Source organism: Spea bombifrons, chromosome 5 (genome assembly GCF_027358695.1).
Source record: "Spea bombifrons isolate aSpeBom1 chromosome 5, aSpeBom1.2.pri, whole genome shotgun sequence".
Lineage (NCBI taxonomy): Eukaryota > Metazoa > Chordata > Amphibia > Anura > Pelobatidae > Spea > Spea bombifrons.
In genome coordinates this window covers 64,174,316-64,191,464 of record NC_071091.1, presented here as the reverse complement: position 1 = coordinate 64,191,464, position 17,149 = coordinate 64,174,316, and positions in this window count along the sequence as shown.

The following is a 17,149-nucleotide window of genomic DNA, read 5'->3' as shown; positions in this document are numbered from 1 at the left end:
GTGTTACCTTTGGTTTTCTCAGTGTGTTTTATGTGCTCTCCAAGTGAATAAAATGTTTTGTCTGTAGGTCTCCTGTTGCTACACACATATTGCTTGAGAGTTAAAAGGACTGTGGAGTAGAGATCAGTATCTTCTCTAAGTGTAACAAAAAAAGAATATAAATGTCTGATCATTATCTGTAGGCAGGAATCAGTGTATAGCTCAGGTACAAAACATACACAAAAATAGAGGAGCGTACCACCTGAAAAACAAAAAAGAAAAATAATGGTCAATAAGTACAAAAACAAAGCAATAATTCAATGCATGCCTAGTGAATACCATTAAACTCATAAGGCATAAATATTGGAGATTCTGTCACACTATTTGGCCAATATTGCTTAGCCCGCCACTCAAAGTATCCCAATTTTGGTAACTCCTATCATGCAAGTACTTTTCATGGCTATTTAGCATTGGCCTGGAAGGGCATAAACATAAGGGCAGCATGACTTGGCTGGCTGTCAATCACCCAATGTATCCCACTGTCTAGGTGTGACCTCGATGGCCGCCCTCCTCTTGGATGTGTTCTGTTCCAATACTTAAGTGAATATCCTTATTCACTGGTCCGAAAGCGACCAAAGGTATAAAGGTTTCATGGTGTCTTTGCTATCTTTTTCTTGCTCCCTGGTTTGCCCGGTGGCTGCCTTCATGGCATTCGTGTCTATGAGTTCTGCTGGTGTTCACTTGCTGTTGGTTCATTTGGATGGTTCTGCCCTATCCCGCTTTCAGTTTTGTGCTGTTTTAAGGAAGTGTTTGTCGTATCTCAGTCTCTCTCCACATTCTTTTTGAATTGGGGCCACTACTGAGGCTTCTATGTGGGGCTTGGCAAACTCTATTAACCCCTTAATGACAAGACTGTTTCTTACTCGCAGTACATGTTGGGACAATGAACAATGGGGGCTAACCGCCGAATTGGGTGCTGGGGTTTTTTTCAACACTATATTCGTCCTCACCTAGTAGACTGCAGCTGGTAGTATGGTTAGCAGCCAATCTGCCTGACCCCTTACACTTTCATTGGCTTACACTTTTTGGTAAAATATTGTAATCTTTTTCTCAAAAGAATAAAAAAAATAATAATTGAATTAATTAAAAAACCACACACAGACCAAGAAACATATCCAGTACATGGATGGTATGGCTGTCCCTCTGGTTTTATGTGTTATGTATTAACTTTTGTTGATTGCTTATATGTTTGGATTCTCTGGCACTCGTTTCTGTTCTAAGCTGTTCATCTGGCCTATGTTCTCAGGAATCTCAGCAATGGGTTTCCAATCATCACGGGATCCGAATACATTGGCTGGATTTCCAAGGGCTGCGGTGGTGGGTGTTGTCGGACCAGGTTTCCCACGCGGTGTCCAATTTTGGTTCCCCTCACATGTTGTTTTTTTGATCTAGGGGGTAACAATTTATGCTCTGTTCCCCTCAGGGACCTTTTATGTATTATTAAGGCTGATATTTTAAAACTATTACACCAATTACCCTGCCTTATACTAGTGTGCTCAAATGTTGTCTCTAAGCTATGTTGGCATGGGGTCACCAATAACATGGGCTGGTCATGCAGGGATTACACCAGTAAGCGGTCTTATCAGCATTCCTGGGGGGCCCTACCCTAGTAACCTAGGACATTCAGTTTGAGTTCAATTATGCACTTACATAGTTGTGGTAATAGCTGATGATAATTTGGGGATTACATAAGATTGAGTGGATGGTTAAATGTTTATATTTTAAGTATGTTGCACGTGTTTAATAAATCCGTGACTTTTTAAAATCCACCAGGTTTTTGTGTTTTTATTGAGTGATGAATTATCAGCCATGCCCCTGTTATCCTTACCAAGGAGCTGAATTAGTGAGACCGCACTGGATTTCAACCCACTGAGAGTCTCAAACAATTTTAAGCCTTCTGGACACCATTTATGAGGCACATGTGTGCCTACATAGAAAAGGAGTGCAGTCCCACTAATTCAGCTCCTTGGTAAGCAATATAACCATGTAAAATTAGATATAGCTTTTATGTGAGAGAATCCCTAATAATTGTGCTTTTAAACAGTATTTGCTGGATGTGCTCTGATGTTTTGCTTGGTATATATTGAAAAAAAGCGTGGCATATAGGGGGTATAAGGCATATCTGAGGGGCTGGGTGGCAAATAGGGGGTCAAGAGGCATATCTGGGAGGCAGAGTGGCATCTAGGGAGTTAAAAGGCATATCTGGGGGGCAGAGTGGCATATAGGGGGTATAAGGTATATCTGGGGGCAGAGTGGCATTTAGGGGGTTAAAAGGCATATCTGGGAGGCAGAGTGGCAAATAGGGGGTTAAAAGGCATATCTGGCAGCAGAGTATCATATCAAGGAGGCAGAGTGGCATATAGGGTGGTATAAGGCATTTCTGGGGGGCAGAGTGGCATATAAGGGGGTATAAGGCATATCTGGGGGGCAGATGTGCATAACTGGGGGCAGGTTGGCAAACAAAAGGAAATAAAAACAAAAAAAATGCATTTTTCTCAATCATACTTTTTATTAAATATGAAAAAATAGTTTAGAAGTGAATTAATATTTACTAGTGAAACTTTTTTCTTTTAGGGTAGTCTTATGTTAAAGCTTTTTTTTCTTTTCTTAAATTAATATTCAAATAGCCTTAGTATTTAAGAGGTTAATAAGTTAATTTGAATGTTAAATCAAGATGTCTGGCTATTAATACCTCCATACTTTCTTTTACACTTCAGGTTATATCTAACTGACATGTAAATGTTTATGTATGAAGTATTGTGGGACCTTCATATTGTTTGTACAGTCTCACATGATGAAGTACTGTGAGCAAGCTGCCTGAAATTCCTGAATAGTGTATTTCATGGACATCCATTCGCGACCTAGCACTCTCAGTATCTGTGAGCAGGTGCATCATAATTGTTTTTACTGTCACAGCCATGTAGGGTTTCCTAGATTTTTTTTCAGTCTCCTGATGTTTTTACTCATGACATTGAAGTTCTTTACACAAGTATACCTCTGTGGTTTTAAGAAAAGTAAGCAATCAAATGGAGGTGTTGAATTAAAAACACAATTATTGTTATTTGATGACAATTTGACAAGCTCAAGAACTGTATACAGATGTGAATGTAAAACAATATTTGCTTTTTACATATTTTAGAATTAAAGTAACAATATACTCTGCATTCTTCTGGAGCCAGCAATGAAAAATATGTAAAAGGCTAGAGAAGATATGTAGTCTTCCAATCTGTAAAAACGGTCTTGGATATTCCTTATGTGCTCGCCCATAATAATAAAAGTAATAAAAGCAACTTAATGGTTAACAGAATTATTAACAAAATTATTGCATTAAATAGTTGTCTTTTTATCTATTTTTTGTTTTTTGCTTTTGTTGAAGAAAAAACAAAAAGAAAAGAGCATGATAATTTATCATCGGTTAAAATCAATGTCATCTGGAATACTACAATAAAAGCAACCACTGTTGTGACGGACTGACCAGGGACCTCAGGTTGTCCCTCTCCGCCAAGACACGACTTCTCCCGCTAGGACGACAAACCACCACAATCCATGGGCAAAGTAAAGGGATAACGCTATCCAGTACCCAAATAACCAGGCAAGACTAGTCTTTAGGAACAACAAGAGGAGAACTGATTTATTTTAAACACAGACGGCTGGATATATCCAGCAAAACACACATTAACTTAAAACAAGATACCGGGATGCAAACTGCCCCTTTAATCTGCATCCCAGAGACAACAGGGGCAGTAAAGGGATTAACAATACAAAAAGGATACAGATGCCACTAAAATAAGAAATACACATTGTCTTGATTAGGTTATCTCCCAGACCTTAGTGTGCTATGTAAACGGTTAGGAAATAAGGCAGTAATAAAATAATTTTTAATTAATAACACACAAAAGGGCTTCATGTCACTGGATACCATTAACTGAGGGGTAGGGTGGCTCTAGGAACCATCACAGTCACAAAATGCAGGAACCCCAAATCTGTTTCTGAGCTCCACAGTCTTTAGAGTCTCTTATGATTTGGATAATGTGGCACTCCTTACCAGGGCCCATAGTCTGTAGGAAGGAGGCTGGCACTCAGTCCCCTCCAGGAGCCCATGGCACGGAGGCTTCCGTGACAACTATGTTTTCTGACATGTAACACAGATGGAACTGTATCAGGTAACATGCCCAATATAACCATCCCCACCATCAACTGGATAGGTAAAATCAATAGTTTAGTGCCCAGTTAGAACACCTCTTTCCACAGTATGGTTATTTTTGGCAGACCCACCATACGTGTAGTAGGAAGTCATCTTCCTAACAGACAGCATGACCTTATTAAGGCCAATCATTTAAACTTCCACTCGTAATATTGTCTACTGAATTAAGCAGTGTCACTTGTTGACACAGTGTAACCTGGCACACACATTGCAATGGTACAATGTATTTTTTGTTCACTTCTTCTAAATTCTACAATTTACTCACCAAAACAATTCCAGATTTTTTTTAGAGATATCAGAGTTAGTCAGGACATGGCATCAAGGCAAGCAGATAATCCTCACCCATTGATAACCTTACAAGTGTGTTTTGTATGATCACAATTGATTCTGGGGCTGGTCTGGCAACTGGCTTGCTCATGATGGACATTTACTGGAGTCTGTGGTGGACAATTAAATGATGTTCTATGGACCTCCACAAACCTTGCCACTGACACTGGTGTCCTTGTACAGACACTTTCCCTATCTCTGGTCAGTAAGCAATAATCTTACCTACATCAGATCATATTTCCCCTAGTCATTTTACAGCACCACAGGGGTATTTAGAATTCGTGTATGTACTGTTTATGCACTGTTTATTTTTGTGTTTTGGCAAACAACTAAAAAATACTCAAAAAAATAAAATGATGTGTTTCAGTGATGATACAATTCAATAAGTAATTAATATGATATGATGCAGAATTACAGCTTGAAATGATAGAAGTGTCAGATAGTTTTATTAAAATGAGTTGCGTCACCACATAAACCAGAGAAGAACTCTGTGCTAGGAAGTTATTGTTCTGCTGCCAGCTTTTTTAGACACGGCCTGCACACAGCAGGAAAACAAAACCATATGGAAAGAAGAATGGGAAACTCTTCCATGTACAAATTATTATTTAATTATTTATATAGTGCCATCATATTCATATGGACTTACAGAAACAAGTTGAAGAGTAGCTTGCAGTCAAGTAGTATACATAAGCTTATTTGGAATGCGATACACTTTTTATACTGCATAGCAGAATGCAATCCTTTCTCTGTTTAATTATTATGGTACACAAAGCGTACCCAGAAGGGTGAATTTGACTTATTGCTGGGTATCTTAATAATGTGACCCATTACTGCTCATAGGTTCCCTTTCAGGGATTAATAATTAATTTCTGCAATTTTCCATAATTAAGTTCCAAAATATTATGATGCAGCCAACTTCAGACATTTCCGCTCATGGTAATCAAAGTCTCCTGCGTACAATAAGCAAAAGGTATTTAAAAGCCTTTAAGCAGTTGTTATGGAAGGCCATATACAGAGTTCACATAAGCTAATCAAATAGAGTCAGCCCCACATTTTAGGCAGCTCAGATTGATTTTAGGAAGGCAAGCAGCAGGAAAGCAAAACATTTTACCCTTCCAAAAGCGGAATCTGACATCATATTCTGTGATTACTATCAGGGCCGGCCTTAGGGGTGTGCGACCTGTGCATCTGTGTTTTTTTTTTGTTTTTTTTTTAAACTTTATTTAACATCCTTCATGTTAAATAAAGTTAAAAAAAACGATCTTTTAATTTAAGTCCCCGGCAGGAGCGCTGAGCGGTTGCTCGTGAAGTTTTCAACAACTGCTCGGCGTCCCTCACTCTCCGTGACTCCGTTGCGGTGCCGGCATTTCATGTTGAGTGCCGGCATATGACATCATATTCCGGCGCTCAACATGAAATGCCGGCACCGTGGCAGAGCAGGAAGACGGATGCCTCCCGCTCCCACCGCAGGACTCCGGCAACAAGGTAAGTGAGGATAATGAGAAGTAGGGAGAGGGAGTAGATAGTTAGAAGGGGCAGGGGAGGATAGTAAGAAGGGGGGAATAGTGAGAAGGGGCAAAGGGGGGGTAGTGAGAAGGGGCAGAGGGGGTAGTGAGAAGGGGCGGAGTGGGGGTGTACTAAGAAGGGGCAGAGGAGGGGAGGTAGTGAGAAGGGGCGGGGGGGTAGTGAGAAGGGGCGCCAGAGGAGTAGTCCGCACAGGGCGCCAGAACCCTTAAGGCCGGCTCTGATTACTATTAAGAAGCTGCATACAGCATAAGGCAGCTATGTAGATCTGTACTGAGATAGAACTCTTATTTCTTAATTATTTTGGCCAAATAGTTTCCTTTAAATATAAAATATTGGCTGTATAGTGTACCTCAAGGTGTGCAAGTATTAAACAGCTGTAGTTTCAAGGAGAGGGGTGCTAGTATAGTAACACACACCAGGAATCTCTATAGCTGAACAGGATTCAGAGGCAACCGTCATTGAAAAGCCTGTTCTCAATCCAATAATCCTAGGATTTCTGTCTTTATTTTTATTGATGATGTAAGAAAATAGGAGTTATAGTTTAGTGGAGTGACTAACATAAAGAACATTTGTCTGCGTTCCAACCAGGTGAACAATGTTCTGCAGCACAATGTACTACACGTGTCTAGAGCTGTCTAGAACGTGTAGTCAGATTTACCCTAAAAGGAAGCATAGATGCAGGATCTCCGCTTCTAATCTAGAGCTTGGTAATAAGGAATCCAGTAGGTCTGTGGTTTAATACAAACACATACAAACTCCATTGAGCTTCTCTCAGAAGAAGGTTTGATTAGTTGGCACCCATATGTAATGAACCAGTATCTCACTGATTTCAAGTGAAATTATGGAAATTTCAGATGAGAAGTCCAGAAAGCTAAATTAATTGTTCTTAAAATTATAGGAACGGCAATATACTGCACATAACAATAACACAAATTAGTAGCATCATTCAATCATGCCAAGATGGATCTATTATTGATCATTTGGGTTAAGTGCATGAAGTCTAAATGCCCCTGTGCTGCACTTTGTTATGGCTAGTAAGATTCATTTTAGTGATAAAAGGTCAATTAACTGTATCTAAATTGCAGCCTTTGTGTTAAGCTAGATTGGAATCTTTCTTTATCGTCCAGAGCTGATGTTTGGCAGGTGTCTTGGGCAAACAGCGGTTTCACAGGTTCCACCATTATTATGGGCTCGGGACGTCATGTCAAAGTCTTACATTTCTTAACCAGCACTTGAGATACTTTCTTAAATATGTTGTTATGAGTCCACAAAAAAACAATATCAGGTAAATATTTGCATTATGTCAGGAATAGAATTCTTGCAATTTCTTCTTTTGTGCTTCTGAAACTTCTGACGTACGTGAACCAGGTTTTCACCATGTTCTGTTTACTCAACAAATATCTCGTTGGCTATTTTTTCGCAGGGTGCTATGAAGATTTCAGAAATAGTTCTGCTTTTGCTCAACTTTATTGCTTTATCACGTAGAGATTGTTCACATTGTCTGCTGTGGTTCGTTAATTTTTTTAAAATATATTTATGATCTTTCTAAGGAGACTGAAATAACTTTATGAGTCCAGTTTATTTTTATGTTATTTTGTTCAGAATACAAGACGCTAGTCACCAAGCTATAAAATTCATGGAGCTAATTGTTTTTTAATGTGCCGTAATGGCTTGTGTTCACACCCAGTGACACACATTTTTAATGAAAAGTGTATACAACTTCTTATATGACTTTCTACCACTTCTTTATTGTGGAATGGTTGTGAGAAATACCACTGTAGTCAAAGATAGTAGCATTTATTGATGCACTCTCTATGTGACGCAACAGAGCCAGGGTGGATGGTTGGGCTTGGAGATATTGGAACAGCCCAGGCTTATGGTTTGGAGACTGTGTCCTATGGTTTGGTGGCGGCAGTCCTAGTCCTCTGTGGTAAATGGGGATCATGGTGCGGCCCTCACATGGTGCAGTGCAAACATTGATTGCAAAACGTCAGTGTTAACACTTGTAAAATTGGTTTTCTGGCAACGTCATCTTGTTTTATGAATTATTTTATGAATAACTGTATCCACATTCGGTGTCTGAGTGATTATGTGTATGAATGCATTGCTTGGGAAGAATTAAGTAGTTAATAATGTTATAGTTAATCCTTTAACTGCTCTGAGTTAAAGATTTTGGGACAAAGCCACAATCTTGGTTTTTTTGTCGCATGCAGCTACCAGGGATTCTTAAAAAAATTAGACTGACTGGATCTTTTGTTTATTTACTTTGTTTTTTATATGGGATTTCTTTGGTGGATGTGTGTTTTACCGGTCTAGGTAGTTACTACTGAGTATATAGTCTTTATCGGCTACAGTGTATAACCTGGCCATTTTTGCAAAGTTTGTCCCTTGAGGTGAAGATTGGCAGGCCTCTCTTGGCATCATCGGCCAGTTATTTATCATTTATTCCAATTCTTTCCAAACCCTTCTGCCGAAATGAAGCATCCTGTTCTGAGTTTAATATCTTTCGTAATTTTGCGTCATTAAGAGAACTCAGATACTGCTTTCTTTGTTCCGTTAAGTAATTAGCGAAAAATGTAAAAAGACTGTACCAGAACATTGACGTACATCACATGTCATGTTTGTCCAACTGGAAATATGTCATTCATAGCAAACCACTGTGTTAATACCCTCTCTGAGTTCATACCGTAAGATATTGTGCTCACTATGAAAAGATTTTGCAACATCAGAGAACATCACAGAGCTCCATCTATACTCCTCAGAAACCGATTTTGGACAATTTTTCCAAACTTAATTACCCATGATCATTTCAACTAATATTAAGCCGTCCAGTAGATTTCCTAATATAGATTTTAAATCAGAACCCTCACTTTTACACAAAATAAAGTAAAATAAAAAAAACAAAGATGAGAAAGATGTTGAAAGGTAGAAACAATGTTTGTATTTTGATTGGAATAAAAGTCGCTGAACAGCTCTGCAGATGCAATGGTGCTGAGTTTCTTGTGTGTTCCTGTAGACTGTGCTGGTTCTATGCATTTCTCTGGAAAAATACATTACCGCTACAGGAAATTTACACTACAGATAAGCTAATACTGACAGAGAGGAAAGAAGAGATAATCATCACTCTACACCAGTGGAAATGGTAAATGGAAAACCTGCAGGCCAGCCTCAAAATAATGAAGTCAAAAAGGACTTGACAACATGCTCTATGACATCATATTTTTGTTACAATTCTGATTTTATTTATGTTGTTCTGTCCAATTATGTAAAACAGGAGCATGAAGCCATTGGGGCTTAGAGTAGGCCATTGACTGGGTGCTGAGCAGGGCTAGACCTAGCAGCATTTTTTTTTAAAGTTAGGGGAGGGTTTAATGGAGGGTTATTTAAGGGGTGGGTGCCACAAGGTTAGGCGCCATTTTTTCTTGTCACCTTACCTCCTGTTGTTTGTCCCACCCTCCCTCCCTGTTGTGATGAGTGTTCCTGGGGTATGTGTTTTTGTCACGGTTGTGCGGAAGCTTACCAGGTATCTAGGGGGTTAATGCTGCTGGGAAAGCATTTGGTGGTACATGTGGTGGCAGGAACCTCAGGTCTGGATTTGGGCATCCCGGTATGTCCTTCCCTGTGTGGTACCTGGATAAGCTTGGGGTGATTTAAATGGTTAATGTTAATCATTTATGTTAATTTATTTATTGGTTTCAGTGTGTTAGTCATTGTCCTGTCGCACCTATTTCGGTTTTAGGTCTGCCAGCATTAAAATAAAATGGCTAGTGTTAAAATTAAATGGCTGTGGCCTTTTCTAACCCAACCTTGGTTGTTATGTATTTATTAGGGGTTATGTGTTTCTGGGGAGGCCTAGCACAAGAGTTGAGGCTGCTGTAGTCAAGTCACTGCAACAGGTAAATTTTTTACTTTTTGGATCGCGGGTCCCTATATATATCCAAGCTACCCTGGTATCGCTATTTTTCCCAGTAGCAAAACTCTGTACCTGTCTTCACAAATATTTCACAGAGATGATAGAAAATGCATGCCTGCTCCTATAGAAAGTCACCCGCGCATAAAAGTGTCAGAGACATTGTTCCTTAAATCTTCACTTCTTTCCCAGTTTGGTATTTTTTCAACAGTTCACTTGTAAGGTTTATTTAAGTTGACCTTCTTCTCTGTTCTCAAAAATTAGGATGATAGCCTAAGAAAATGAAAGCTGAGGAATTTTCCTTGAAGACAAATCAATACAATTGTATTTTAAATTTGATAAATGTCTCTGAAGCCACAAGCACCAAGATTTAAAACTTTTGAAATATGTTCTGTTTCAATACTTTTTTTTCTGTGGCCAATGTGCACCAAAACCTGAGTATTATTTTCATAGTTATTTCATATTATGTCATTTGTATGACATAATTTCCTTTGCATTTCCTTTGCATTTCAACCTACCAACCATATGTTTTTACCTATAAAAGATATATCAGCAACACTATTTTAGAGCTTTTTTATTCTGTTACTGCTATCATAGCTTGCACCTCTGTTATTTCCCTCATGGCGTACAAAAATTAAAATACAAAATAGGGAAGGTTCGACCAGTAACCCACTGTAAGGCCTTTAGAAATGTCTGGGCCAAAACAGCTTTTGTATTAAAGTAACAACTTAGGGTTGTACAAATGTTCTTATTGAATCCAATAAGAACTCAACATGAACATGTTACAATATCTTACATGGCAAGATATTGTAATTTAATAGTCCATTAAATATATTGTTATTTTATTATTTTTGTTATCTTGGTTTACTATTGTACCTATAACTGAATAAGCTTGTGTTGGCTCTAGCATTACAAACTCTATGTAGTGTCCTGTCCTCTCTCTAGTTGCTTCCATGGATGCTGGATTCCGTGTTGATGATGACAAATCACCATCATCTTGATTGCTGTACCAAACCACAATGGTAACTGGATTCATTTACTGCGGCTTTGACATTTGAAGGCAGTCACCAAATAATTTACTGCTCGGTTTACAGAGAGACCAGGACCAGCAACGTTAAACACAAAAAAGGCACACGACTACCCTTTTTACCTTAGGTGGAATTTTTTAGACTTGTCTTTCTATTTCCATTTTGAAATCACTTCTCCTTCCTCGTTGTTGGTATCTCTAACATCCTTAAAAGCATCTGCACAATTAAATTGTCCCTATTAAAAAATATCTATGACCGTTTAATTAATGTAAACAAAACTCCCTAACGACAGAGCAAATCAAAATCAGCAACTAACTAGTACTAACAACCTACTTTTCTCTGAGTCATTGCCTTCCTCAGTCCTTCTCATTTCAGGCCCTACTGTTATATGAGCTGATAGACTCGCAGGTAGTAAATCGTTTTCTCCTCTACTATTCTAATTACTACCATTTTTTTATTCTTTGAATATTTAATAATTGTTATATTTATTTTTGCACAATTTCATCTTTTGATCTATTGAGTTCAAATTTAGTCATAGTGAATTCATAATATGTTTTCATATTTCCGGTTCTCTATGGTGTATGAGTTTCCCACTAGACCACATATACCATCTTACATAGGGTGCTCCTTTGGTTTCCCACTTAGATGTATTGTGCCAATAAGTATATGGATCTATTTACACATGGGAAACCTAGAATGTAAATCCAGCATTGGGCTAATGCCTTTGATTTGGGTTTTCGCACATTTGTAAAAGAAAAAATCCTAAAGTTTCAAAATATGTAGTATCTGACGCATACTAGCTATACATCTCTACTCTGTTTGAAGGCTATAAAATTGATCGGTTTGCCTTAGGACAGTCTACAATATAGCCAAAGAATCCTCTTGAATCAATGAATGAATGGTATCATATACTTTTAACTAAACACCATGGCAGTGGTCAATTAGTATGCTTTGTTGTCAGAATGCTCACAGGGGAAGGAAGTGGCAATCAATGTCCAGCTGTCACATGTTCAATACAATAAATAGTATATATGTCCATGTATAAAATTGTTCCACTATGCACCATTTCTTGTAATGACTGTGTTACAGCCGGACATTGGATGTTACTTCCTGCTTACTAAGAAGCACTTCTAACATAACTGCCATAACATGGAGCAAGATGGAACAGTGTTTGGCGTATATACCCTCATTGTAAAACAAGAACAATTAGGATTTTCATTGTTCATTGCATGGCAATTTCTTTTTTTCAGTGAGGCAAATTCTGCATGCTTCTCTGCTTCGTTTTCTGTGAGGAAACGTGTGGGGCATCGTGGAGAAACACTGTATGTCTACTTTTCCAGTAGCTGCTTCCTGTCTTCTTTCAGGTAGATGTTGCACTTGGGTGCACAGCTATCAGTAGTACATGTTCAGGGGCTGCTTGGCATTCTTCCCTAGTGTTGTAAGCCATCCATGTCACACTGTATGCTTGCTAAACAAAGGAACTATTTTGTCACTATTATGTAAAAATACATACTTAATAGATTTTGATGCAAACTTTGATTCAATTTTACTTTTAACATCGTATTTATATGTAATGCTACATTTTGATCTTGAATGTGTGTTGATGTCATTGTCATTTTTACATATTGTCAATTTTAATGCTATTGATATTTTTTCATTACTCTCCCCCATTGTAACAGCCCTACAGAATATAATGGGACTCAAACAAATGTAGTGTAAACATAATGTTGCTTTACTGAAGACCCAACCTAAGCTCATGAATATGCTCTAAACTTTTGACAAACCCCTTTCAATTTTTGTACTTGACTAAAGCTTCTGAGAGGTGTACACATAACTAAATAAATTATACACATACTGAAACGTCCTTTCAATGTCATTTTCAAACCAGCCGCCCACCCATGTTGTTTTGCTAGGTACTCTTCTTAACAAAAATGCTTCCTAAAACTGATATCCTATTAGTCACATTTATGGATGACACCCTTATTCCCGGTGTGCATTCTGCTGGGATTGTTACTATTGTAAAGTTTTTGTACTCTTTCTCTTAGGAAGAGTTGTGGACATGGGTGAGTGGGACTACACAAAAGTGTAAAGAATGTTAAGGCCATAAGAAACAAGTAATTTTGGCCATTAAACCACAGCTATTGAATTATACTTAAAGCGGGTACAATAAAAACATGCACATACAAAATAGTAATAGTCATTAGGCCTATTCTTGTCTGCATGTATAAACCTTTATGAATCAGTTTAATAATTATAAAGGGGAAGAAACATAATTGCAATATTTTTCTTAAATTGAAAGCCCGTTATACACAGTGAATAATGTTGGAATTGTAGCTTAATACAGTTGTGTCAGAATACTGTAGTCTAACATGGCGTCCCGACAGAAGACATACTTTTCATTAGTGGAAATGACTTTGTATGCACAGCAGTGGCCAGTTGTGTGAAACATCTTTGTTCCCCTATAGGGCTTTGGATTTCAAGCCCTGGGAGCATTATGCAAACAAATCACCTCTGTGTGTTAGATGTATACAGTGTATTTAGAAATATATGGAGTAGAAAACCTCTGGCTTTCCTTTGATGCTATTTCCACTACCTGGTGGTTTTTAGTTATATAAATAAGGCTACAGATCAAGCGGACTGCCTAAACACATACCTCTGATCAGTTTTTACAAAAGAAGATGAAAGGAAGGGACCTCAGAAAGAAGAAATAAAAACTAGACATGTCAACCATGTTTGTTTACAGAGAAAGAAGTTATACTTGAATTCATCAACGTAAAAACAGAAAAGTCCTTGGAACCCGATGGGAATCACTCAAACTTATTAAAAGAGCTGCAGGGTGTCCTGGCAAACCCCTTTGCACTACTGGTACCAGACAACTGGAAGTCGGCGATCGTAGAAGTTGCATGGAAGACTTTTTTGCGCCGGATACAAAAGGTCTGCAACATGGTAGATATCCCTGGTGGAACAAGCCAAAAAGCAAGTGATTTAAGTAAAATTAGAAGAATAGTTGAACTGCAGTTTTCAGTTAATAAATGTAAGATAACGCACTTGGGAATTTAAAAAAAAACCCAAGGCAAAATATAGCATGGGCGGGCACTGTTCTGTCAGTGACAACAGAAGAAAGGGACTTGGGAATAATTATTTCTGAGGACTTAAAGTTAATCCGGTAATGTAACAAGGCCAGAAAACTCAAGCAGGGTGCTGGGTAGTATAGCTAGAGAGAAATGTATCAGAAAAGACTAAGGGAGCTTAATATAGCTTTGAGGAAAGATGAAAAGAGCAGATGTGATAGAAACATTTAAACGTTGAAAGGGATTTAAAAAAAAAAACGTTTTTCAAAGAAGTAGAAATGTTAGAACAAGGTCGTAATCGAAAACTAGAGGGCCACGTGTTTAGGTGTATTGTAAGGAAGTTTTGCTTTAGTAAGAAAGTAGATAAATAGAAACAGCTTCCCATCAAAAGTAGTAGAGGCTAATAATAGGCATAAATTATCTAACGCAAGGTCAAAGACTGATTAAGATCCTACATTAGGAAAAATGAGCAGACTAGATGGTTCTCATCTGCCGTCAAATTATATATTTCTATATAACATATTGTAGGAAAGAAAATATAGAAATATGGATGGACATTCTAGATTTGACACCTCCCCATAATGAATGTCATTCTTAATAAAATCTTTGTCACCTTTATTGCCATTGTCCTCCAGGTCAGCCAAGAAAGGTGATCTTATGGAACTAAAAATTGTTACTAAAACATTTTCCTCTGGCACCTTTTATGATAGCTTATTATATAATGGACTATTCTAAAATACTTTCTTTTACTCATTTATTTCCTGACTCATTATTTTGGTCACATAAATCCACCGAGAAAACTCCTGTCTGCACAGCCCATTAAATAGCTTATTGACTGATTATTTAACAAAGCTAAAAATTCTATTATGCATTGGTGAAATGTTTTAAAAAAGGAAAGCAAAGTTTGTTTTATCAGCGCTACTGCCACTGAATTATACAGGTCTTAACATTTGACCTTGTTGGGCAAAACAAACCTGCCATTACTAAAGAGAACTAAGCAAGCCTAGCTAATTAGCTGATCTCTGAGCAGGCTTTTGCTTACATGACTGAGCGCCAGGAATGCACTGTCTTACTGCAAACAGGAGGTATTTAAGACCTCCCGTGGTAAGTCATCAGAGATGTTTAAAACTGACTCCTTTTAATATTTTGTATAATATAGCCCAACAGACAAACCTTAAAAAAAAGTGTCACATTTGAGATCAAATAATAATTGAATCCAGCACTGGAGACCATCTGTTATTTTACGTTATGTCACATTCAGTTATTCAGATTCATTTTCCAGCTCCGACACATAACATCTGCCTCCGTCAAGGAAAAATCCAGGGCATCACCCACAAATTTTTCTTCGTTACCCATGACCCATCAATGAAGAATGCATTGGAATTCTGCTGACAGCCTAAGTCTGACACTGCACCTTCCTTGAGGTGTCTCTACATTGGGCTCTAGTGTTGATAATAGGTCTTCAAATCTATGATTTATATTAATGATTAATAAGTTCTGACCTTTCCATGTTTAGACATGAAGACCTGAATACGTTCATGATCTCTCTTCTGCATTGTCTGTGTGATGAAGCTGTTTTTACTACATGAAATGCTTTGATTTACCCTAGTCATAGCATAAATGTGATATAACCCAGTGGGAACGCCGGGAAATGAATTGAACCGTTACGCTAAAGTAACAGTATGGAAAATGGAATGCTGACATTCTTGAAAATAACTGACATCTTCATTATGTAACTTCTGTGGTTAACTAAAGATCGTATTTAGATCACAGTGTAAGTGCTAATGCTCCTCAGTTCCTTTCAGTTTTCATACCATGGTTGCTATTTATTCCAAAGCAACAGAACATACTTCAGATATACTTCTACCGCGCTTCACTGCCTACAGGTAGAGGTAAGGAGAATTGTGTCCATAGCACAAAGACGCTGGAGGTCCATTCAAATTAAAGACGGCACAAGACTGGTTATAGTGTTTTTTTTACAGGCAACCATGTTAAGAATAATTATCAGAAGTGTTCCAGATATAATGTTTGTGACATTTTTGTAAGATTTCCACATATCATTAAACCAATAAAGCATTCTGTGCTTATGACAATCTGCAGGAAAAGGGTATGAATGTGGATGTCTATATGTATGACTTCACATAAGGTAGAAAACTCAATTTCTTGTACCTAAAAATCCTAACAAACTTCTGCCCCAAAAAACTGCAATTGGTAAACTGTTACAATTTCAGATTTCTGGCAGTTTAGTCTTGAAAAGATAAAAACCCAAAAAGTTTATTTGCAGGAGACACGCTGCCAACATTCCAATGTTTCATCATTCTCAACCCAGAACTTGTGACCTCAATTTCTTCTATATTGACATGAACGGCAGTTGGAGTATTCCAATTCTACCAGCCTGAAGAGGTAAAAAAATATAGTGTCCAAAGCGAGGTCATTCTTGTATATATGGTAAGACTTATTCAATATCGTAATAAATCTATCATTTGGATGAATCCTAGCCAGCTACCGTTTAGCTGTTCCTTTATCACAGGCATAATGGGTGAAGACAGATGGTATGCACTATGGTGCAAAGTGCTTGTTTAAGTAGAAATCTAGTAGAAAACAGTTTCTATTTATCTAGACACTTTTCTTGCTTTTTGTGGATAAATTACCAGCAAACCTAGGAATGACAAAAGATTGTGTTTGCTAAAGCCAATAGCCAGCGTCCTCCCTGAGCTAGAAATGAAACGCGGTTTAACAATAAGGATTCAAGAACAAACAGCTTAACAAAAGGGATTCCAAAACAAATGCGAAGGCCAAATACATAAAGTTTAACCCTAAGCAATTTTGATCTATAGCGACAGACATGAATATCAGCATTGCAAAGAGTCTGCCAACAATGCAATGTTATTGAAGAAGTGTACTACACACATGCTTTTTATCTGACCCTTAAAATTGAATGGATGGGGAAAGTATATTCCAAGTTTGTGCCATTGCGATACAATGGATAATTCCAATTTACTTTTTTGTGTATTCACTAAAATACCAATTGACTTGTATCAAC